This window comes from Cygnus atratus, chromosome 2 (genome assembly GCF_013377495.2).
Source record: "Cygnus atratus isolate AKBS03 ecotype Queensland, Australia chromosome 2, CAtr_DNAZoo_HiC_assembly, whole genome shotgun sequence".
Lineage (NCBI taxonomy): Eukaryota > Metazoa > Chordata > Aves > Anseriformes > Anatidae > Cygnus > Cygnus atratus.
Genome location: NC_066363.1, coordinates 110,490,590 through 110,513,978, shown reverse-complemented (window position 1 = coordinate 110,513,978; position 23,389 = coordinate 110,490,590). Strand labels below are relative to the sequence as shown.

Genomic DNA, 23,389 nt, shown 5'->3' with positions numbered 1-23,389 from the left:
AATAAGAATTTTCCATTTACAAAACCAAAACAAAAACCGAAAACAAAGAAAAAAAAACACAGAAGTTCTCATGGACTCTCATGGACCCTTCTGCATTTAAGTCAGTGCTTATAATCTTAACAATTTGGTGACTATTTTTTTTGTTTCTAAGGAACTTACAAGCTCTCCTAGTATGGTTACGATGGCCACATGCTGAATACTAGTACCTTTGGACCTCAGAAGTTTTACAAGGTAAAAAAAAAAAGGGAAAAGAAGTTATTTGTGTCTTCCCTTTCTTTATAAAACTTCCAGGAAATTTAAATAAAAGCAGCCCTGCAAAAAGTTTAAAAATTTTACATACACAAATTAAAATTTCAATAAACAATTTTAATCCTATGATGCATAGCATAATATTTTTTTCCTGAGTTGCATACCTTATTTCTACCATGCACTGTGTGTATCTTTAAATGAGATGGAAAGAAGATGACCATTCCATCTGGAATCTCACAGAAGTATTTCCTATATTTACATTCCCTCAACTAGCTTTTTGTATTTACCAGAACTATGCAAGTATAATAAGCTTTTTGTAAAAAAAAGCAAAGAGATAAAGTCTTGTTTCAATTCGTCGGCAAACATTTTGATGTCCAATCACACCTTTGTCCAGGGCAAAGTAAGAGTCACACATGTAGAACTATTAAGGAAATGACCTGATCAAATTAAAGGCTTCCCTACAAACACTTTAAAACAAGAATTTGTGAGAGATGCTTGCCAAGCACCTTCTGTCCTTCGTCACAGGGAACAATTCTGCCTGCATTCAGTTTCACCCCTCTGGTGTCTGCCACCCATCTGTCACCTCCCTTTTTCTGGGGTAGTCTGCTCTGTACGCAGAGAACCTGCACACCAGCCCCTAGGTCTCGTCTACCTCAAGACCACTACCTCCTGCTGATACTGGGGGTGGGCACTGTTGTAGCCAAACATGGGTATCTACTTGCCTCGCCAGCATCATTCGCAAAATTGTAATGAAATGGTGCCCAGCAGGGCCTCCCTAGCTCATGCTTCCAAAGAAACTAGACTTAGCTGGAAATGAGGAGCAAGAATGTTGTCTTTATACAACCTACCTTTATTAAACACGTATATTTTTTAAAAAGGTAATCTGAGAGCATGCTCTCAGAATGAAATCCTTGCCTAAATGAAGACATGATGTGTGATGGTGGTGGTTTACTTCAGCAGCATGGGGATCTCGCTCACAGCTAGTGCCTGTGCATGGGTTAAAGGCTCTGGAGCATAAGGTAAGGCAAGGGCTCCATTTCAAGGACAGAGAGAATGATACCTGCACCATCAGCCGTCCGGTAAGATTGTTCTCAGCTAAAAACATTTCCTTTCCGCCAAGCAAGAAGGATTCCATATACCATAGCTCAGGTGCATTCAGTCTGCTTTGTACTGCACACAACAGTCAGTGTTAAAACAGCTGCGATGCCCGGGACTGCAGCACAGAAAGCTACAAAACACTGCATCCCAAACTCAGTCCCAAGCCCACTTCACACATTCAGCCTCACAGATACTCTATAATAAAGCTGTGTCAGAGTAATCACCTCAAAATGAGATGAAAAATGCTCCTTATGTCACAAGCAAAGCGCTGCCTATTCCTAGAAATTACTTGGTAGGATTACTTACTCAGAAACTGAATCTGGCTTGTGAATGATAGTCTAAAACGGTGTTTTCTTTTAAAGAAACCTAGTTTAAGCAAGGATATTATGCAGAGTCAGAAATGCTAGTGCAGAATTAAAGATGAGCCCAGGTTGCATACGTGGATGGGCAACATTCAGCTCAGTTAAAATAAAATATTCAAACTCAGTTACTAGCAATGAGAAGATCAGAAACGTAAATGATTTAATATATGTGAAGCAATATTTTTTAATCAACGAGAGCCCTAACAACAGTTTTAAACTCTCCCCTGCCTCTTCAAACCCTGTTCACACTATCCTTCTAGTGGCATAAGCCGTGAACAGCTCTATAGCAAGGCGCCAGCAAACGCTGCTGCTTTAAAGCTTTTAAACAGCAAAAAACTGTTTAGGAGGCAAGGGGAATGGAGGGGAGTTAAAAAGAAAACACTGAAAAACATCAGTGAAACAATATTTAAACTTCATTCTTACAAAAACAGCAATTAGTGCTATAATTGCGTACTTATGGCATAGTTTAAATAGTTTGTCTTATATAAATGCAAAAAAAAATGTATCTTTTTAACATTAAAGCTTGTATGTACTATGAGAATTGTATAACCATTTAATTAACACTTCTTTAAAACCAAAACATTGGGAGATTGCTAACAGGGAGAGTTCCAACCTTACCTTTTGCATGTCATGTAATCTTACATAAACAGCATCACAAATCCCCCCAAGAAACTTTATATGCATGGACCAAGACGTACAGTTTTCCTTCCGAACTCTTATCTGGCCATTGCCCATATTTCGGGGGAAGGAAAACTATGACACAAAGCTTAAAATTACTCACCTAACAGTCAATACATAAACCAGCTTTATGTGAAGTCCTCAGAAGTTTCAAGAGTTAACAGCTGCACCAAATACCTCTCTTACCACTGACACAGAAGATGCTCATTGCAGCAAAGCACAAACTTTCCAGAAGCCAGTAGAAACAAAGACAATAAAAACCTTGTTTTCTTGAAGATGCTTTTACAAGTCTGATCGTCTCCTTCATGATCCAGTTTTACAGGAAAGATGTGAACAAGCGTATTTCTGCTTGAGCTAAATGGACACAGAGGAGCAGCAACAGAGCACGATGGGCTACAGAGTTCTGCATGCAGTTAAATTTTTTCTTAAAAAAGCTTTTTCCAATTTGTCCCTGGATGCTTCATTTTTAAAGTATGATTTCTCAGGCGCGGTGATGTGGAAGTAACGCAGCCTATGAGATTCAGGTAACTGTCTTAGATGTATTATGAACTGATAAACAACACCCTGATGCAAATCCAAACTTCAGTGTCTTCAAGACAATTCTGTTGTTTGGACAAGGCACAAAGTTACACATGGTACTCAACATCTGTATTCAAAGAGTCCTACAATGAATATGCCTCACAAAAGACATTTCTCTGTCTAAAATCCACGCCCTAAGCCAGTGTGACATTTCGTATGCAGCCTCTGAGAAGTAGCACTGAAAACTTAAACGAGAGAGGGTAATTGATTCATTACATCTATTTCTACTATATTTCTTTTTGTATTTTTTGGTCCCCATTTCAAAAGGCATTGTTTAAATTGCCCTAATCTGCAAACAGCAACAATAAGTGTAGCAAATACTTGACAATGAAGATGTAAAGCCTCTAAAAACCTGTTACCTTAGTAACCATGGGAATGCAGGAGAATAAGAATACACCGAGTGTCAGGACATCATTTTGGATTCCACAGGGTTTGGGTTGAAATACAGTCAGCTTTCATTAGCTTTTTGTTTTTCCCAGTAGGCCCTTGGACTTTGAAACAAAACCTGAATGACAGCTATGAGCAATTCCAGCCTCACTCCTGATTAGCCACACCAAACAAAACAGCTCTCTTAGTGTGAACCCCCCACCACTTGCACCCAACAAGCCTTGAAACAAACATTATTTATGCCGCTGACCCCTCTGGATATCACTAATAAACAGCATTCCAAAAAGAGGAGGAAAACAAAGAGCCACTTTCCTGGGTCTTGATAGAGAATTCACTTTAAACAAACGTGCTGCTAGAAAAATAAGCCAAGATACCCACCCGGGACATTTCGGTAACCCCACAACCAGTTTATTTATAAGCTTACCAGGGTGTTAATTCAACACAAACACTAAGAAGAATTGAGCTGCTCATTTAAGCAGCACCGTATTTCCATTTTACTCACGGAAGGAGAAAAGAAAAAAAACAGCACACCCCAGATAAAGCACTGAGCTCCAAGCCCCTGCCCCCACCAAGGTCTGCGAGGAAGTTTGTGGTCAAGACAGAAGAGAACAAAGATCTTCCAACCGCTGCCTTGAGCCGGCTTAACTCCAAGACCATCCCCTTCTTCTTTGCTGCTATCTGGTCACTTGGGAAAACAATCTGGAAAAAAAAAAAAAAAGGTTCCTGGAAAAAAAAAAAGGCCAGAAAAACGAGCAGAAGCTCAAGCATCTGGATTATGTTAGAGCAGCCCCTCGAACACCTCAGCGCCCCTTCCACTTCACACACACGGCTTCACGTGCGGTTCCCTCCCCATAAGCCACGGATGGGTGCAGAAAACCAGAGCACGGCACCTCGGCCTCCTCGCCAGAGGATGGAGGAGTCAGCTGCAGGTTACGGATTCACAGCAAGGCAGCCAACCAAAACATCTGCCTGTTCATCAAAACTAGGTTCTCTCTAAAATCCCGGTCAACTTCCCAGATACAACGATAAGGCAGAGTGGTGCTAGAGAGCGAGAAAAACAATCCCTAAGAATTTTAGCAGGAAAGGACTTCAGAGGAAACCACAAGTTCTGAGAAAATAAAATAAAATGAAAAGCTTCCTAAAATGTTTATTTAAATGCCTTTTTAGCATGCAAAACATTTTAATGTTATTAAGACCAGGTACAAATTTGCATAAACCAGAAATTCTATGTCTTCCCAAGTTCCCCTCTGATTTATCAGGTCACTTCAAACCTTCAGACTGGTTTTGCATACATTCCTCAGCTTGGCGTAGCCTTGACTGCCTACCCAAGGTTAGTGTGCTTGCCCCTGCTTGGCTACCCCGCGAAAGGTTCCCTCCAGCAAGGAGGGCAGCAGACGCTCTCACAGCGCTGCCTGTACCTGGGATGACTGCTCTGAAGAAGCAGAAGCGAAACTGAAGTTAACTTAAATCAGCTGATTTCATCTAAACCCCACGAAACTTCTCCACGGATCGTTCCCCCTCACTGTAAATGATGAAGAAGCCGTTCCAAGCAGGAAGGGTCAATCTCCCAGAGGCTGCTGCCAGCTATAAAGCATTCCCACCATCCACCAAGAGGCAGATGAGATGACCCAGAAGAATACGGGGCGGGACTGATCGTATGGACTGTTCTGCAAGGCACTTTCTGGGAGCTAAAAGTAAATGATGCTGCCAGAAACGGTCTAAGTGGAGTAGCTCAGCTAGTAGCCAAGCCAATACAAAGCAAAGCCCAAGGCCTGGAGCTCTTCTGAAGGCAAACATTTACCTGGGAAATGGCTGGTAAGGCAGAAGAGGGCTGTGACAGTCTTAAGTAGGTGGACATGTATCTCCCTCAAGTATGTGTGTTTTGTTTTTTTTTTTTTTCTTTCTAAAGTTAAGCTTCAGCAAAAAGCCATGTGTTGGGAAAAAAAAAAAGGTTTCCTAAAAACCTTTGTTTTGTTGCTTCCTCTGTGGAAGGCCTGCCGCTAGTACTGACAGATACACCTTCCTGGGAGATGGGAAGCTTGGCACTTCCACCTTTGATGCACGTGGTTTTTGCAACGAGGGTGTGGGCTGGAGTGGACAGATGGCATCACTCTTCTTCCAGCAGGAAGTCAATGTTACAGTGTCCAAACTGTCCTGCAAACCACAGTCAGGCCTTTTTATCGCAAGAGAGGATGATCGCTCAAACTGGTATCAAGGACAGCATCCCTACCAGCTCTGTAAACAGAAGCTGAGATGCAATAGGATCATTATGACAATGACATATACAAGGAGCTTACATCAATTCCCCTAGCATGAAAAAGCAGCTGATCATGACCCTACCACTCATTACCCTACCCCATGTGCACCCCCTCTCAAAGAAAAGCACTGCAGAACGCTCCAACACCAAAAGGCATTGCTCAGATTCTGGCTGACTGTTCTGAAGGCAAAAGATATACATAAGTAATTGCATCCTTGCAATAGCAACATGAGAAGGTGAACGTAAGCAGATGCCAGTCTCCTACCTACTTCCCTTTCTCAAATTACTGCTCTCCTCTATGTAAGGTAAGCCACAGGTGCTGTGCCTTCTGAACAGCAGATCTGCAGCTGCTTTTATCTGGGAACAAAGGACACATCAGATCTGTTTTAATGGCAGAAGTGCAGTACAACACGACTCAAGAAAGCATGAAGATAGGTGCAGGCCAGCATCCTAGCTACTCTGTCATCTGCACAGGCCACTGACTTACCTGCTCACCCCAGATGCTGGGAGAACTGGATCTTTTGTCAGTTCCCTACAGTTTGAACTATACAGCTTAGCAACGCTTCTTGGAAAGAAGCGGAAAAAAAAAATCCTGATAAAAATAACCAATCACTGATTTCTCTCTGTCAGATAAAAACTGTGTTCCAAATATCTGAACAGGATTTTCAAGCCTGAAATAAAATTCCTAAATTCTTTACAGAAACTCATTTCTGCAGGTGGGAAAAAAAAAAATCAGTTCTCAAACCAATTCAGAACAGTTTTGTCCTTGCAAACTTTAAATTCTCTGGCCCCAAACATCAACCTAGTTTGCACAGTTCTACGAATGTTTTTGATCTCAATGTAATTTCAAGACAGTGTGAAAATACCTGAAAGAGTATCTATCGCTTTATACAACAAGGGAAAAAAGCAGCACATAGGCAAGTTCAACTAATTTTAAAGAAACGGTATCTGTACACCCATCCAGTTAACAAAACTTCCAAAGTAATCCAAAAGTAGGATCTTCCTACCTGAGAGAAATTGCATATTTAAAAACCACCTCAAAATATATTTGGCATTAATGACTGAAAAAAAGATTATACTCAGTATTAACCACTTCTAACCCCATATATACCATTGCACAGCTAAGCTCGGTGTGTCACTCCACAGTGAACTGGATCAAGGAACTGATCCACCTAAAAAATTAACCTGGAAAAATACGTTGTTTTTCAAGTGGATCAGTTCCTCTGCCAGATGACAGCATATGGCAAACAAACAGCAGCAGAACGGGGGAAAGGCTCAGGTTCAGGTGTGGAAACGGGCAACCAACAATGAAGATGAAAGGGCAGGTAAGCACCAAACAACCAACAGTGCTGTCAAACATCTAGCCACAGGCTCACTCACGTGGTTTGATATGAACCTCTTATTAAGCTAAATCACAGATTTTAATTAACTCATACAACTAAGAGAAAGGAAAACCACAAGTATGCCTGACCCAACATCCACTACATCAGTGTTCAGTAGGCACCTTGCCACAGTTCAGAAAGATCCTAACCCAACCTACATCCAGGACGACGCTGAAAAGCTTCAGACTACATCTCTTCTACATGCGGAAGGCAACCTGGAGAGCATGTAGGAAAAAGAGGAGAGAAAGGGAAATTGATATAATGCCTTTCATGCCTTTCACTGTGTGAGGTGACTTCTGGGAATTACCTCCAAATTTTATCTCCCGAGTGACAAGTAGGCTAAATTCAAATAAGCAAAGACCTGTAAGATGCCAAGACAATTTGGATTGAATCCCTTTCCTTCTCACCCTCCCCTCTAATGCAGCATCATAGAAATATTCCACTAAAGAGTTTCGCAGACTGAAGGAAGTAACAGTACCAATCACTGTCCTGTTGCACTGAGGAAGTTTGCTCTATTTTTGTAGATATTACTTGTCTCCCTGGACACACATCACACATCACTTTTTCTTCAGCAGATACCTGGAACCACAAGCTTCTTCTCTGAATAATACTTTAAGCAATAATGGTAGCTACAGAGCACATGCTTGCACGTGCGTGCACCTTGCACCCAGCATGCATAAAACTAAAGAAAAATATAGGCTTTTGCAATATAAATAAAGAAGATAGCTTAAAATAATCTAATCAGAGTTCAGATCTATCCAGTGCCCTACTAACTAAGCAAACATCAGGAGGTACTCAAACAGAGAATGATTTTCTAACAATTAAGCAAGAACAATAGCAAATATCCCATTTGCAACTAAAAATCTCAGTTTTGTTTCAAAGAAACAGTGGGGATTTCTTTGGTAGTGACTGCAATTAATTTCTGCTCCACCACCACCACCACGCAGCTTATGCGCCCAAAACCATGGCTGCTTTTTCCCTAATGACTCCACACTACAAAAAGGGCATTATTAATACCTCCTGATGAAAAAAATGTTTCAATTATATATATTATACTTTTCTACTGTACCAATGGGCATTCCACAAAATGAAAAAAAAAAAGAAAAAAGAACCCACAACACAAATAAAAACCAGCAAAACCACAGCCAGTGGACTCAAAAGAACCCAAAAGGCCCTAAACATTTTTCAAAAAACCTGTAATAGGTCTGTTATATGGCTGCCACAAGCCAACCTGCTGAAGCAGGGCAATGTCACCAACAGTATCCTTATCTGCAAAGGGTAACAATCAATTGTTTGACAGAAACAAAGGACAGCTCAACAGGAAATCAACCGGCTCGGGACAGATGGTCACTGAATCAAGTTTCACCCCTCCCCTCTCCAAAAATAGGCTTAAGAGGCATTTTCTGTTACCAAGCAACAGCCCAAAGGAAGGCATAAATCTTCTTCTGCGTGTTATTCCCCTCCTCCCCGACACACACACACGTTTCAATCCACCGGGGTGGTGTGCCCATGTCTTTATTTCTTTTAAGGCAGGGGTACGGGGCCGGAGGCCGCTGCCTTTCTGAGGTGTGGTGTAGGCCGGCCACCAAGCAGAGTTGGGCACCATGCCACGCTCGGCCAGGGCCCAACAGAAACCTGAGGGAGGACCCTCCCTGCCAGAGCACAAATCCTGATAATTGTTTTATAAAAAAACAGCATGGGCCTGATCATGCCCTGAGAAACGAGTATCATAAAGCCCCGTAACTACTTGAATCCATAAAACCCCCAACATTTAATCCTCAAAAATGTGCTGTAGCATCTTCAGGGTAATGTATAGAACAGCACGCTTTCAAATCACCCAAATACTCCAAGTGTTAACGTTGTAATGCATCAACCACCCAAGGTCAGAAGCAGCATTTTGGGGGTACTGGGAAAGGTAATCGATGTTTGCTTTCCTGCTTGGCCAGAGGAGAGAAGAGGGCAGAGAGGGACCCAGCACATTTTGCTGTAGAGAGAACTGAGCAAGGAGGGGAGCAGGGAGCATTGGCTCCGAAATTCAGGGTAGAAGCCAGAGAACAAACTGGTTTGTTTGACCCCATATCATATAAACTGGTAACAGGCAGGCTAGCCACAAAAGAAATGTACTTAAATTTAGCTATACAAAGAGTAATCTGCAATAAAAAAAAAGTTTACAATTATGACCCTCACAAAAATTAAACGGGGAAGAAAAAGTCTCACTTCAGCAACAAACTGGGCAATCATCCTTTAAAAGCATGGCACCTGGATGACCACTGACACATACTCAGACTACTAAAACATATGGCCAAATAAAAAAAAAAAGAGCACCCGTATGGGGGGAGGGAGGCGGTTGTGCCAGCATGTGGCCTGCAAATGCTGCATTTACTCCTTAACTGCTGCTTGCTTCAGCCAGCTCAAGACCTTCTCCCAGCCACAGCTTAGCCCGTTGTTAAATGATAATATAAAATACAGACTGACAACGATATAGATACTGGGTAGCACCACTGCCATGGGTAAACAGAGCCCTGGCTGTGGGCTGCTTTGCAGATGAAGGGCCTTGGACTTTAGAGTCCATTTCACTGTGAAACAGCCTCGATGGAGGCTGTCCCGGCTCTCCACAGGCAGCAACTGGATCTCACAGAGAAACCGGAGACGGAGACATTTAAATTCAATTAATTAAGTTAGTTCAAATTAAACAGAAGGTTTGAACACAAAAGCCTAATTTGTTTGTATGCCAGGAACAGAATTTGGTCTACTATGTCCAAAGCTGTCGTGACAGAAGCATGAAGCGCAGAGGCCCAAGGTCGTGACAGGAGACTTGAATTAAAGACCCTTAGCCTCAGCCGCATAAGATTGTAACAGCTAATCATTACTATCATATAGTGCTTTAAAAACCTCCCAGGATCATCGCAATCCTTGTTTTACTGATAGGGAAACTGAGGCACAGAGAAGCTGTGTGTCTTCTGTTGATGGCAGAATTTGGAAGCAAACTCAGCTCTTCTGCAGACCCCAGTCCACACCATATGATCACCCTGAGCATTCAAATGAAAGCAAGTTTTCATTTATTTAAATTCATGGCCAACATCAACATTTTTACAGATGATTTTCCTTGCCTCTCTACAGATTAGTAAGAGTCTAGTAGTTGATATCCGCTTTTTTTTTTTTTTTACACAAAGCTATTCTCTCTGATAAGACACGTAATGATAGTTATACTAGCACTACTCAGAAATGGATACAGCAATTTTTCTGACATATTCAGGATTTGACTAAATCGGACACAGAAAACCTACAATTTTTCTCTAATGCATGTTAGTAATTTGTCTACAGCATATTAACTGAATTATGGACTGTGGGTTTTGTTTCTTTTGAACATCAGTATAAAAGCTTTGAAATATGCCACTGCAACAGAAGCCCTGTGCCCTTTTATGTGCTACTACACAATCCATCATATTAACAAACATTATAGCTTTGCATAAGTATTTATCATAGTTTTAGAAGCTTTCCTCTTATATTCACAAATGTATGTCCTTTACACAGCACTGCCATGATAAGAAAGACATAACCACATAAGAGGGGAAGGAAAGACTGTGTTTCTTGCCCTCTTAAACATGACATCAGGCTTTTCTCCAGAGACCAAAGAAAATTCAGTATTTCTTGGCCAAGGTGGAATCCCCACACACTCTGTATGCTTTTTTGGCTGAAATGCAAGAAGATTGAAGTTTACCTCAAATCTTCCTCTGAAGCGAGGTTCAAGGAGCTTGCTTGCCAGTATCTTTTTCTAAGAAAACGTTAATAGATTTTCCGGGGATCTTCTAGTCCTCAGACTGCTAGTTCAGAACTCTAGGTCTTCTGACTCAAGCTGAGATATCAAGTTTAACTTGACTCTTTACCTTGAACTAAGCCATTCTGCAGCAAAATAAACCTTGCACCTGTAATTGATCCAAACAAATGCCCCCCCTTTTTTTTTTTTCCCTCGCATGGAAAATAGTACCAATTGGCCATGTTCAGAACATTCCTCAGTTACCTCTGACCTGCTCTGGTCAGATGCGCTAAGCTTAAGCTAAATTTATAAAAATGTATTTTCTCTAAATGAAGTAATACAGTAGTAGTAGTAGAAGTGGAACCCAAACATCAGTTGAATACTAAGTCTTATTTATTAAAATCATGAGTGCTTCACTCCGATGGAGGAGGGGTACAGAAACAGAATGGTAAAGAACAGCAATCACCAGTTTAAAAAGCTCTGTTAAGTAAAAATAAGTCTAGCTGGAGAACGTTAGAAGGAATTACTGAAAATCAGGGATAGGGAAGCCAATAATGACTAGATAGATCATTACAAGACTCACTTTCAAAGTAAAGAAAGTCACAATTTGAATAAATATCCCTCATAGGGTTATACAATTACACTGTCTTCAGCTGTTTACTCACCAGTCTGACGCCAACACCTTTCAGAAGAGGACAGTTCTCTTAAACTATTTTCTCCTTATATATTTGTAGTTTGCAGCTATTCTTCCTGGCACACATTATGACAGCATGGACATAAGATGATTCACCAGTGTATTCTCTTATCTCTGCACACTGGCTGAAAGAAACGCACTTTGTGGGATTTATTCCAGATCAGAAAGGCACTGTGACAACAGAGAGGATAGACCTCATTTTCAATATGCATTTTATAATGAGAAATTTATCAATCCCTCTCAGCATGAATTGCACTTTGGAATGGGGAGGGAGCACGGAACTGTTTTAATGAACTCATCCTGAGGCCAGCCTCCTTCCAGGCATTAACCTAGTTCAATTTCTCTCCTTTGGGGCAAAGAATAGGTTGTGAATCATAACAATCCTGCTCTAGCCCTTGCTAACTTGCCAGTCAACTTCTTCCTAATAGTGAATTTCTTGAACATACAATCTCTAATTGCCAATTTCTTGTTCTTCCTTTCCCCTTGCCTTTTTTTTTTTTTTTTTAAATAAAACCTCAGCTTCCCGCAGTTTATTCAGGTAATCATTTGGAACAGGAAAAACTACACTGTCATCTAGCTTACACTCCTCTTTTCATAACTGGAACTAAAAAGCACAACCCCCTTCTTTCCATGCTTGGCTGGTTTTCCTCTACATATGGAGTATGTTCAGCTAGAATATGGCAGCTAGAAGGGAACTACAACCCACGTACTGAATCATCACATAAGCATCAATATGTCCTGAAAAATAAAACATACGGCCACACATACAAGTCAGTTATCAGAAACATGCACAAGGGCATGTAACTGAGAACAGCAATTCCCAAACCTCACCAATTACCAAAATAGTAAGTACAAGTGATTGACTGAAATAACATAAGCAACTCTCTCCTCCGTATGCATGCTTTATTTTAGCCCTGACAAGGTTTAAAATTAATATTACTGACTTATTTTAAGTTTCCTCGCAGTAAGATGTTTGATTACGAACATTAATCTAGAAGGACTGGTTTTAGACAATGCACCAAAGCCGATCCATGAGGTAGCATTATTACCCTTTGGTGCTCAATCTTCCAGCCTCATCAGGCCAAACAGCCTCTGATGGAGCACTCAAGCTTACACCCCGCAGCCTCCCTACTAAAATACGACCAAAGCCTCAGTCACAAGGGCATTTTTGGGTTCCCATTCAGTAGAATGACCAGGCCCGTGGACAGCTGCCAGTAACAACTCAAAGTATCTCCCTGTCGATATATATATGTTGATTTCATGTCCCATCATATTTCTGATCACATATAGAAAGCACATCTAGCCCACACAAGAACAGCCAGAACAAAGGCAGCAGAAAGCTGGTTACCCAAACAGTTCATGCTGCCATTAGCCTGTTTCTTGAGTATGTTTGCAAAGTCCTCATACCAGATGAATTGTTTCAGAAGTCGTACCTAACCAATAGGCAATACTGCCCAGCTTTAGGACTCTTTCCCACATTACAAAACTGAATAATTCAGGTTGGAAGGGACCTCTGAAGGTCACCCAGCCCAACTTCACACTTAAAGCAGGACCACACTGGAAATACTGTGAAAACAAAACACCGCTATGATGTATTTTGGTTTGTGGCTGATCTGCGTCAACACTTTTGACTTCTTAACCTGACAAATTAAAATGTAAGGTTCTCAGTTATTCTCAGCTGGACTACAGTGAAGCAAGAACTGAAGTTCCCTTTCTTAAAAATAAAATTTCAGAGGCACAAAATCCTCAGAGAAAAAAAAGCGTCTCATTGTTTATTTGTTCATTCTGTTTCTCAATACACCGTTATTGCAATTTGGACAAACTACTTATGAACTACAATGCAAAGATCCAGTCATATGTCAAGGTTATACATTGAGGTTCATCCCGTACTTGCTTATATAGCGAATCAGAATAGAGAACACAAGCTTAGAGATATGGTATTGTGAGACATCGTAAGTATCAAAACTATACAGCATCTGCTGCATTCCTCTCTTTTTTTCAACTACAAGCCCCTGAACTGCACGTTACTGAATTCAAACTTAAGCCCCTTTTCACAGGACAATAAAATTAAAACACATCTGGAAGAATGAATTCTTCTACTGAATCTAAGTCCCAGATCCAATTCTCATTTATTACACTACTGGGACAGTGTCCCTTAAACACTATGATCAAAAGCAACCTTTTTTTTTTTCTTCTTTCTTCCTCTCCTTTTAAAAGGCATCAGAGCAACAATGTTTGGATTAATTTTCATTTGTTCTGAACCTACAGGTTATGTGTATTTGTTCTTTTCATCAGGAGGGACTCTGCAACTTCCCTAGTTCAACTCAGCAGTTAACCCATCCAAACTTAGCAGATAATCAGAAATGGATTTACTAGTAACAGTGAATGGAGCTGCAAACCTACACTGCACTGTGTAGCAGTGCTCAACCCTCCTCACAAACACAACTGTCTTACTTCTACACCAAATCCACATCACAACTGGAATCACCCCAAAGTCAGGCTTGACAGAAAGCCAGCCAGCTGTGCCGCAGATGGGAACTGAGCATCCATCTGTACAGCCATCAGGCACAAGGCATCTCTCAATAAAACCACCGTGCTGGACAGTCAGCAAACAAATACTGTTCATTATGATAGCTGAGAGCTGCCAGAAAAACGCTTCCCCCTCACCCTGTCCCAGGCTCTTCTAGCCCAAGGTCATGTCTGCTCTTCAAAATTAAAGTTTTTTTTTGGTGATGCTTTTGTTTTAGAGTTTCTGCAACACACTACTTCAAATAATATTTTTCATGGCACTTCACATTAAGAAGTCTTGATCTAGTCATACAACAAAGGCAAACTATGGACATATTTTTAGCATTCACGCCAGCAAAAGCCATCTCAAACAAGCAACCACTGGGCAAAGAAAAAGAATACTCTGACCCTTTAAGACATCAGGTCCCAACACTTTTAATTCACGTCCTTTTCTTTTACATGCACACACATGCACGTTGTCCTCCCTAGTCTGTCAAGTCCACAGTTTAGAGGCTTTCTGAAGGAGGCAACTGGCCATGTATTTTCTGTGCAGTACCCAAAACACTCAGGCACTTATTAAGTGTATTAATAATAGTATAACTTACTTAATGCTACAAAACAGAAAATCCTGCACATTTAGATCTGCTGTTTCATTAGGAAAGATTCCATAGTTCAACACGAAAGCTTGCAACAGCTAACATGTTTTAATCTCGATGCCCTTGAAATATAGCTTGCCTCCCACATCTCCTAAAGTCATGACTGTTTTTTCACCTCCTCCCTCTAGATCCACAATCTGGCAGGCAAGTCATCTTCCCCCTCCTCAAGAGGCTTGGAAACCGAGAGCTGACTCTGCTAATCCAAAGGAAAAAAAAAAAATCTGGCAAAAGCTAACCTTCGATTTTTGCTGAAACTGCTGCTATCAGGACTATGAGGATATGCATACCCTTCACGCGGAAGTTATTCTCCTTTTAAACACCCCATCACTAGTTCCGTGTGCCGCGGTCCCAGGCATTAAAGTCTTCTTGGATGCCTTTGCCCTTTACTTTCCCTCCCCTCCGGTTTTCTTCAAAATTGCTCCTCTGTGAGCTGGTACTGTTCACCTGCCTAATCCACCTAATTTCTTGTTGTTCTCAAGACCAGAATTTTCCCTGTAAGAGATTAAGAGTAGAAAGAGGAAGAACGATGTCTTAACAGCTTAACTATACAAATAGATTTTTGAAAGCATTTTTGTCAACACTAGGGAACCACCATGTTCTTAAATGTCACATACATCAGAGTTGTCCTTGGCAGCAAGCTGTTTACCTTCTCTTGATACAGTGAAGGGCAGAGCTGTAAAAATCAAGACCCATCACCCAGTGCTTAAATGAATCACTTTAGCGCACTACGAATTTGATTCTATGTAAGTGGTTTAAAGAAATTAGAAAATTAAGCTTCCTTGATCAAACAGCTATTCTCAAAGCAGACTGGGAGTGTGAGAGGATGGAAGAATTAAGCCATGCAAGGCTCTGAAGGAACACAACATCTGGGGAGCTCCCCGGCAAGCCACTGAAAGATGGTAAGTGAGGCAAGAATAAACACGTTAAAATTGATGACATGATCTCCTGAATGGCAAGACTGCAGTTGCACGCTGAAACGCCATATGACAAGCAACACCTGTCACCAAAGTAAGCAGACAGTAAGCAGAGAACTAAAAACAAGAAAGCTTTATGCCAACAGTGGGAGGACACAAGGCTCAGGACAGGGCATGGAGCACTTCACTCTCTCCAGATCCCAACCCTAAGACCAGCAAGACCTGGTTTTGTCATATTTGTTCTTCATCCTGAGACATCAGTAACATGAGGAGGCAACACTAATGCTTATAAAACTCTGCCCCAAATCCCCCTATTTCACCAGTGACTGCAATGTAAGAGGTGGATGCCCAGGTTCCTCATGGCACAGCAAGCAGCTGCAGTCGGCTATCGATAACAGCTCCAGCTTCGCACTAAAACAGCTCGCTGAAGTGGGTACGATGGAGGATGCTCCAGAGAGCTCTGATCTCACTAAGCCAAGGACGCTGTGCCACATTTCAGCCCCTAAAAAGTGGTCACTTCCTCTTTACTAGGAAGATGGTGGAGGATCTGACACAAGGCAATTTCCAAGCACACTGCTGATTACTCTCAGGACTGCGAACACAACAAGGAAGGGACCACACACCTCACAGTCCCACTGAGCACTGGCACTGCAATTGCATATGAGCCAGCTCTACCTTTAAAGAGACACCAGCACTAACCCTTTATGGAGCCACATTTAAATGCCACGTGGTTCTGGAGAAGAACAGCAGCCTGAGCTCTCTGCCAAAGAAGGCTGGCGATTCCTCTGAAATGCTGGCGTTGCACCCCACACAACAGAGAAAATGGTGCTGTGGGGGGAGATGCAGCAGAACCTAGTGCAACACTAGCAAAAACGTTCAATTCCATTTGCCATCCTAAACACAACAGTTTAAAACAGACATCGAATTAACCTTAACAGTGTCACGCTGTACATTCCTGCTACTTTTGGTGATGTGCACAGATGAGTATTCATTTACAAGAGACAGAGAACAGTATTAATAGAGTGCATTTCAGACCACATTTACGTCCTAACTTCACTTGCCTCAGTGTGCTCTGGTCAGATCATGCCAACAGTCTTGACAAGAGCCACTGAAGACTAATTGCATGATGATGATGATAATAGAAAAGAGACCTGGAGCAGCTTTTGCACAACATTTTAGGAAACTAGTCGCTCCAGGCTTGTTCATGGCACCACTGTGACAGATGTCCGGTAATCTCTTGAGTAACAGTATCTTAAGTCTGCCCACACTGTTTTGCTGGTCACAGCTCCATCAGTTTGAAAAACTACTTCAGAATAACCTAAGATCCTACCTGGGGAATATTAATTGAAGGTTTCTATCAGATCTTGTCATACTGACTCAGGCTGCTTCCTACCAGCTTACTCTCCTGGTGATTTTATGTCACAACATACAGTTCTTGCCATCTTCCCATTTTCTGGGCATTTTATTGCAATTACAGTACAGCGAGTAATCAAAAGTTAAACATTGTCAAATTCTTTGGTTAATTTGCATTTAGTCGACACCTGCTGTAAGACCCTCACATAGTATATGTATTTGGTTTTGGTCTATTAAACCTCTGAAGTGCCACAGAAGTTCAAAAGCCAAGTCAGTGAGAATTACATTACAGACATTTTGATTCAAATACTCATTTACACAATTCTCCATAGCCTCTCACGTCCCAAAAGAATTTTGGGGAAGCTACGACACCACAATTTGACTGAGTTAGACAACAGAAACCAGCTGACATGGCTTCAGGAGTCACACAAAATAGAAATAATTACATTTTGCAGTAATGTCTGTAATGACCTCCCTATTTCTGCTTGTGACTCCCAAGCTAACCACAGCAGCATACAAAATTTTGCTGCTACCATTGTGAATGAGCACCATCCCAAGTTTCTGTCACCCACAAGTTCCTCAAACAGATATCCAGCAGTTCATTTTTTTCTTTTAAATATATTAATTACTCTATTAAAATATTAAGAGTCTAATATTACTGGATAATTCATCATTATAAGCACCTTCACAGCATGACTTCTTATTCTGGGCTTATCTTTACTACCTACTTGCTAGTTCAACCATGCTCAGAGTTGCAAATGAGCCTTTGTAATGATTAACTGCAAATTCATTTACCAGTTCCCTCCTTACAATATGAGGATATTTTCAGAGTTCTTGGTAACAGGACGCATTTGGGATATACAAGACACAACATCAGACCATTAATGTATCTACATGTAAAATACAACATAAAACAAAATAATCAAGTTTGGGATTTAAAAAAAAAGAGAGAAGAAATAAAAGAAAGCTGCAACTATATTATGCAAAAGCGTTTTGAACAAACATCCTGACAAGCAGTAGTTTAAGGAAAGTCATGACAAAACAGGATTTGAGAAAAGTCAATCGTGCTGATAAAAAACCACCACACAATAATCATAGAAACTTAGTGTTGTTTTATCATTGCCACTGTAATGTGTTTCTGAATATTTGAGATATCTTAATCAGTTACTATTTCTAATGAACTCTAGCTCATGGGACTAATTCTCTAGAAGACATCATTGTCAGAATGTCAAAGCTTATTACCCCTTCATTTGTCAGTCTTCTCAACAGTCCTCCTTCTCACAGTTCTGTTTTAGAAGCAAAGGAAAACATGTCTTATTCATTATGTGTGAGAAATGATTCTGCAAGCATTGCCAAGATACATACATCTCAAGGACGCGTTACCACTGAGGTCTAAAACCAAAAATCTGAAGCGTTTCATACACTAATGATTTCACAACTCCTTTTTTTCCAAGAGTAGAGATGTGATGCCTTAATATCATGTCCAAGCTCCAGGTTTTGTTAATTACATCCTACCTACCTAAATGCCCCCTGTAGTTTCAATTAGACATGGTATTCTTCTTCACTTCCCGTCTTGATTATTGTGCACTGTTGCTAAGCACTAGTTAACAGTTGCCACATTCACCCCAAGTTGGCTGCACTTCAGTGGTCATTCAAAGAATTAAATACAAAACATATGGTACAGAACCATACAAAACATAAAAGCACTCTTAAAAACCGCTCTAAAATGCTTAATACGAAAGAAACAGCAGGGTACACCCCTCAAAGTAAAATCCTTACAGTTCTACACCCACTTAAGTTTTTCTAGAAATATAGAAAATTATAGAGAAACACAGTAAATCACGTTTTTTAATCTATCACTAATAAAATTTCCTTGAGTATATTTTTATACTGAATATACTGAATCTATCTTTCTACTGAATGAACAGCCCAGCATTCATAATGTGATAGGCTTCACGGTACATAGCTTTTTCTAGATTTCCCTTAAAAACTAATTTCATTCCCCAAATCCCATAGCAATTATTAGTCTCCAATTCTTCTTCTTCCTTGTATCTACAAAATACTTTGGACATGACTCATTGAACCATCAAATACCAATGGCGATGGTAATGCTTTTAAAGCAGACCTTGAACCAAACCTACTTTTTGAGTTCTAGACAAACTTTTCGCACTTTCAAATTACCCCTTCTATTGTCTGTGACGCCCTCATGAGATCTTAGGAAACTGCATGTATTTTAACTAACCTAGTAAAAGCTAGGTTTTTGAACCTAAAATTCAGGTTGCCTATTCCCTTTAATCTCATATCCTGGGCTTAAAACCTGCCTTCCCAAAATATTATTGCTATTTCTGATTGTTACGTTTCTACAGCCAAAGCCATCTAACAAAAATTACTGGTATGTACATACAGGTTTTTGTAACTAAACTTTTGTTGTGAAACACCTCAGCCTTTTTTTTTTCCACAAACGCTACCAATGATAAACAAAAACATTCATCATATTTGTTATCTGTATTAGCAGATGTATAATTAAACCTTCAAGGTTTGAAGCCCAATACTTCAAACAGGTAAGCACATACTGAACATTATTCATTGACTTTATGGTAAGTTTTGTGGGAAACAGGGCTATGAGAAAAATTATTCCTGTACTTGAAATCCACAAGCGTTAAGATGAGGAATAAATAAACATTTCTGAGCAGCTCTGAGAATCCTCTCTGGATCCTTTTTCCTTTGCAAAGAGCTAATTAAAGAGATAATAGCATCCATCAGGCTCCATAAAACACATCTGTCCTACTCACAAGCAAATTATTCACAGTAAGGATTGATATTTTCAGAGAAAGTAAGGGGGTTTTTTTGTTTGTTTGTTTTTAATCTTTCTAGTGCTTATGCAATAAGCTTGCCAATCAATTGAAGACCCTTGTTTTCCTTTTGAGGGCATATCCCAGCCAGAGGAAAAAAACCCAAGCTTAGCTATGCATTACAGTATTAAACAGCACAGAAAGCTTCTACCTGTCCTCCCTGGTGTCACATACAGAGGTAGATCCTCAACTGAAACATGCACCTCCTCGCTTCACTCGTGGCTCTAAACAACTGTAATCCCTGTAATAAAAACGTATGCTGCATTTATTCCTAAGAAGTCAAAAAAAACAAAAATCGCACTTCCTCCTTCAACAGCCTTTTATTTCGACCTTATAAAAAAACTCTTTATGGCAAGGTATCAATGACATATGAGAAATGTGAAATATAGTTTCAGTAACGTTGAGTGCCACTCAACGGGTAAGTCACAAGAGTCACCAACTCAAAGCCAAACGTAATTACATTTAAGACGTCACATCTTCAGGTTATTTGTAACAAAAATACCGACAAGGAAAAGGAACGGGAAATATTTTTTCTCTGAGTAGTGACACATCTGCCAATTGACAATTCTTAAATCGCAGAACACGGACTAGCGCTTGCAGGCTCGGGGCCTAAATAAACAGCAACCAGTGGCCTATCCTCGGGGTTTTGGCCAAAATCCTACGGTCTGAAGAAAGTTTTCACCTTCCGGAGACTTCAGAAAGCAGTCAGGAAGCACTCGGAGGGGAAGGGCAAAGCCCCACAGGTTCCCAGCCGCTCCTGAGCGCGGCTCATAAATCTGTCAGCCGCTTTGGGGCACCCAGACCGATTTAAAGCGGCGGCTTCAACCCGGCTTGCACTTTTTGTTGCCGCTGCTCTCTTCCTCCCCCCTTCCCTCCCCACGGCGGGCAAGCCGTCACCGGCTGCGTCCCTGCTCTCCGCTCCCCAAAACCAGCCGGCACTCCTCACAAAAGCCCCCAGCACCCCCACGACACCACCCCAGCCCCGGGCAGCCCAGCACCGGCGCTCGGCCCCCTCAGGCGAGGCGGCCACCGGCGGGCGAGGCAGCCGAGCCCCCTGCCGGCGGCGGCCCCGCACGGCAGCGCGGGGCGGGAGGGCTCCCCGGCGGAGCCACCTGCACCCCCCGCTCCTACCCCGCACCAAGCCGGGAAGGGGGTTTTGCACACCCGGCACCCGGCGCCGGCTCCTCCCGGCCCCGCCTCGCCCCATCCGCACGGGGTCATCCGCCCCCCAGCCCGAAACGACGGCAACAAAGGGCCGGAGCCCACCCCGGGGAGGGCAGCGGCAGCCCACGGGTGACACCGGCCGCCGGGTGACCGGCAGCCAGCCCCGCTGCCTTTGTGCCCTCCCCGGGAGCCCCGAGCCCCCCGCCGGCGCCTTACCTTGCCGGGCAGGGAGAGCAGAAGTTGAAGCACCTTCCTTCCACCCCTCCCTCACTTTTTTTTTTTTTCCCCAATTTTTTTTTTTTTTTAAATCCCCTCCCCTCGCAGCGAGCGACGCCGCCCGGCAGCCCCGGTGCCGCCGTCTCCCCGCGGGTCTCGGTCTCCCTCTGCCTCTCCGGCGGGAGGAGGGGAGGGGAGGCGAGGGGAGGAGAATGGGGCGGACCCGCAGGTGCCGCCCCTCCTGCCCTGACAGCGGGGAGAAGAGGGGTCGGGGGGCGGTGAGGCGGACAGGGGGGCACTCGGGGGGCCCCCGGGGGTGCGGTGGCCAAGGGGGGATAGAGGGTGGGGAGCCCCGACCCCGGCCCTGGAGGTGGGACCGGGCGCTGGGGTGGGCGCGGCGTGATGGAGGGGGCTGAGGGGCTGCAGGTCTGGGATTTGGGGGGGGTGAGAGTGGGCACGACCCGAGGGCCAAGGGAATGGGGCGACGGAGGGAGTGGGGAAGCCTCATAACCCCGCAGGGGTGCGGCAGTTTTGGGAAGGGTCGTGAGGGGCAGCTGGGGTCCCTTGGTTTGTTCAGCCCGGAGCAGAGCAGGCTGAGGGGAGGCCTCATGGCGGCCTGCAGCTTCCTCACGAGGGGAGCGGAGGGGCAGGCGCTGAGCTCTGCTCTCTGGGGACAGCGACAGGACCCGAGGGAATGGCATGGAGCTGGGACAGGGGAGGGTCAGGCTGGGTGTTAGGGAAAGGGTCTGCACCCAGAGGGTGGTCGGGCACTGGGACAGGCTCCCCAGGGCGGTGGTCACGGCACTGAGCCTGCCAGAGTTCAAGAAGCACTTGGACAAGGCTATCAGCCATCTAGGGTTTGATTTTTGCATGGTCCTGTGTGGAGCCAAGAGTTGGACTCAGTGATCCTTGCGGGTCCCTTCCAGGTCAGGATATTTGATAATTCTGTGATTCGGGGCTGGGATGTAGTGAGGCTTTTCCAGCCAGATAGGCAACAGGCAGGCTGTGTGCAGGAGAGAGGGCAGGAGGAGAAACTAAGCCTAGAACAGGAGCTTAAGAAGGTTAAAAATTGCCCAAACAGATCCATTTGTGTGTGAGGGCATGAGGGACTGAGCCAGAAAGAAGGTGTGGACTGTCCTGAAGAGAAAATAGACCTCGTTGGGATGTCACAGCACATAGAGCAGTCAGACAGCAAAGGTAGCTCAATGGCTGGGGAGGGCAGAAGATGGCACCAGGGGGGCATGTAAGTTCCCCCAGGAGAGGTGGCAGTGGCCAGCCAGGGCTGTGGGCACAATTTATCATCAAAGGGGCCACTTCATGTCTTGGTTTGGGATTAGTTAGACATTGAGCTAGCACAAGCGTGGTAAAGAAGCTGGAAAGGCTTAGTGAGCTGGGAGGATGCCGGAGATGGAATAGAGAAGGACGCTGTGAGCATACTTGTGTTGGAGATTAAATTGAACGGGTTCAAGGCAAGGCAGACAGATCAGGGAATATGAGTGTGTTGGAGGGGATGGACAGAGAAGGTTCTGGAACATTTCAAGCTCTAAGTGGAGCCAGAGTCTGTGTGGAGAAAAGTGGCTTTGGATTCCCAGTCTGCATGAAGATGAAGGTCAGATTTAGCAGGAGAGTGGGAAGGAGGCTAGAATTGCAGCAGGGTACTTTAAGGGTAAATATCCATTGAACTGCAGAAAAATGATTTTGCCTTTTCTTCCCTTTACCTTTGATTAAGTTACCGTATGAGCCATCTCCTCTTCTTCCTTTTTCCCTTTTCAGAGGGTGTATCCCTGAGCCCTTTTCATCTCTCAGGACCATAGGTATTACGGGCTTATCTCATGTAGTATCCTACCTTTCTGTCTCAACAGCTGAGGAAAAAAGAAAAAAAGAGTGGTAGTGACAAAAAGAAGTGATAGTATCATTTTTCTTTGACAGGAACCTTCTGCTGTGTGATGTTGAGAGGCAGAAGATGTTCAGTACTTTTCTCGCATCCTTTTCTTTTGTATTTACTGGTAAAAAGACTAAGTTCCAGCATCCTTGCAAGTGTTCTCATTACCACAAATAATGAGATTTTTCGTCAAAAAGTGGTAGAGAAAAAACTGTTCTTACCCCTTGGAAAAAGTCAAGGTAGCACAGAGATGGTGTGGCACAGCAGTACTTCTGCTTCGTCCAGCAACGGGGAACAAGGGTCTGTCTAATAGCTAATGTAGATGGTTTCAAATATTCAACAAAATTAGCCCTTTTCTTAATCAATCACACTCTTTCTGATAGGTTTTCTCTATTGTTTCT

General features: G+C 42.9%; 1 protein-coding gene across 6 annotated transcripts in view; it reads right to left on the bottom strand.

Moving 5' to 3' along the window:
* Positions 1 to 21,279, bottom strand: part of GREB1L (GREB1 like retinoic acid receptor coactivator) — a 135,451-nt gene extending 114,172 nt beyond the window's left edge. For 3 of the 6 annotated variants that reach the window (XM_035564096.1, XM_035564095.1, XM_035564098.1), the window contains exon 1: positions 21,107 to 21,275. The gene's annotated coding sequence lies outside the window, so the exon portion shown is untranslated. Of the gene's footprint in view, positions 1 to 19,877; positions 19,968 to 21,106 lie in introns of all 6 variants that reach the window. The other 3 variants (XM_035564100.2, XM_050708454.1, XM_050708453.1) reach the window with 3 other exon arrangements.
* Positions 21,280 to 23,389: the final 2,110 nt, after the last annotated feature.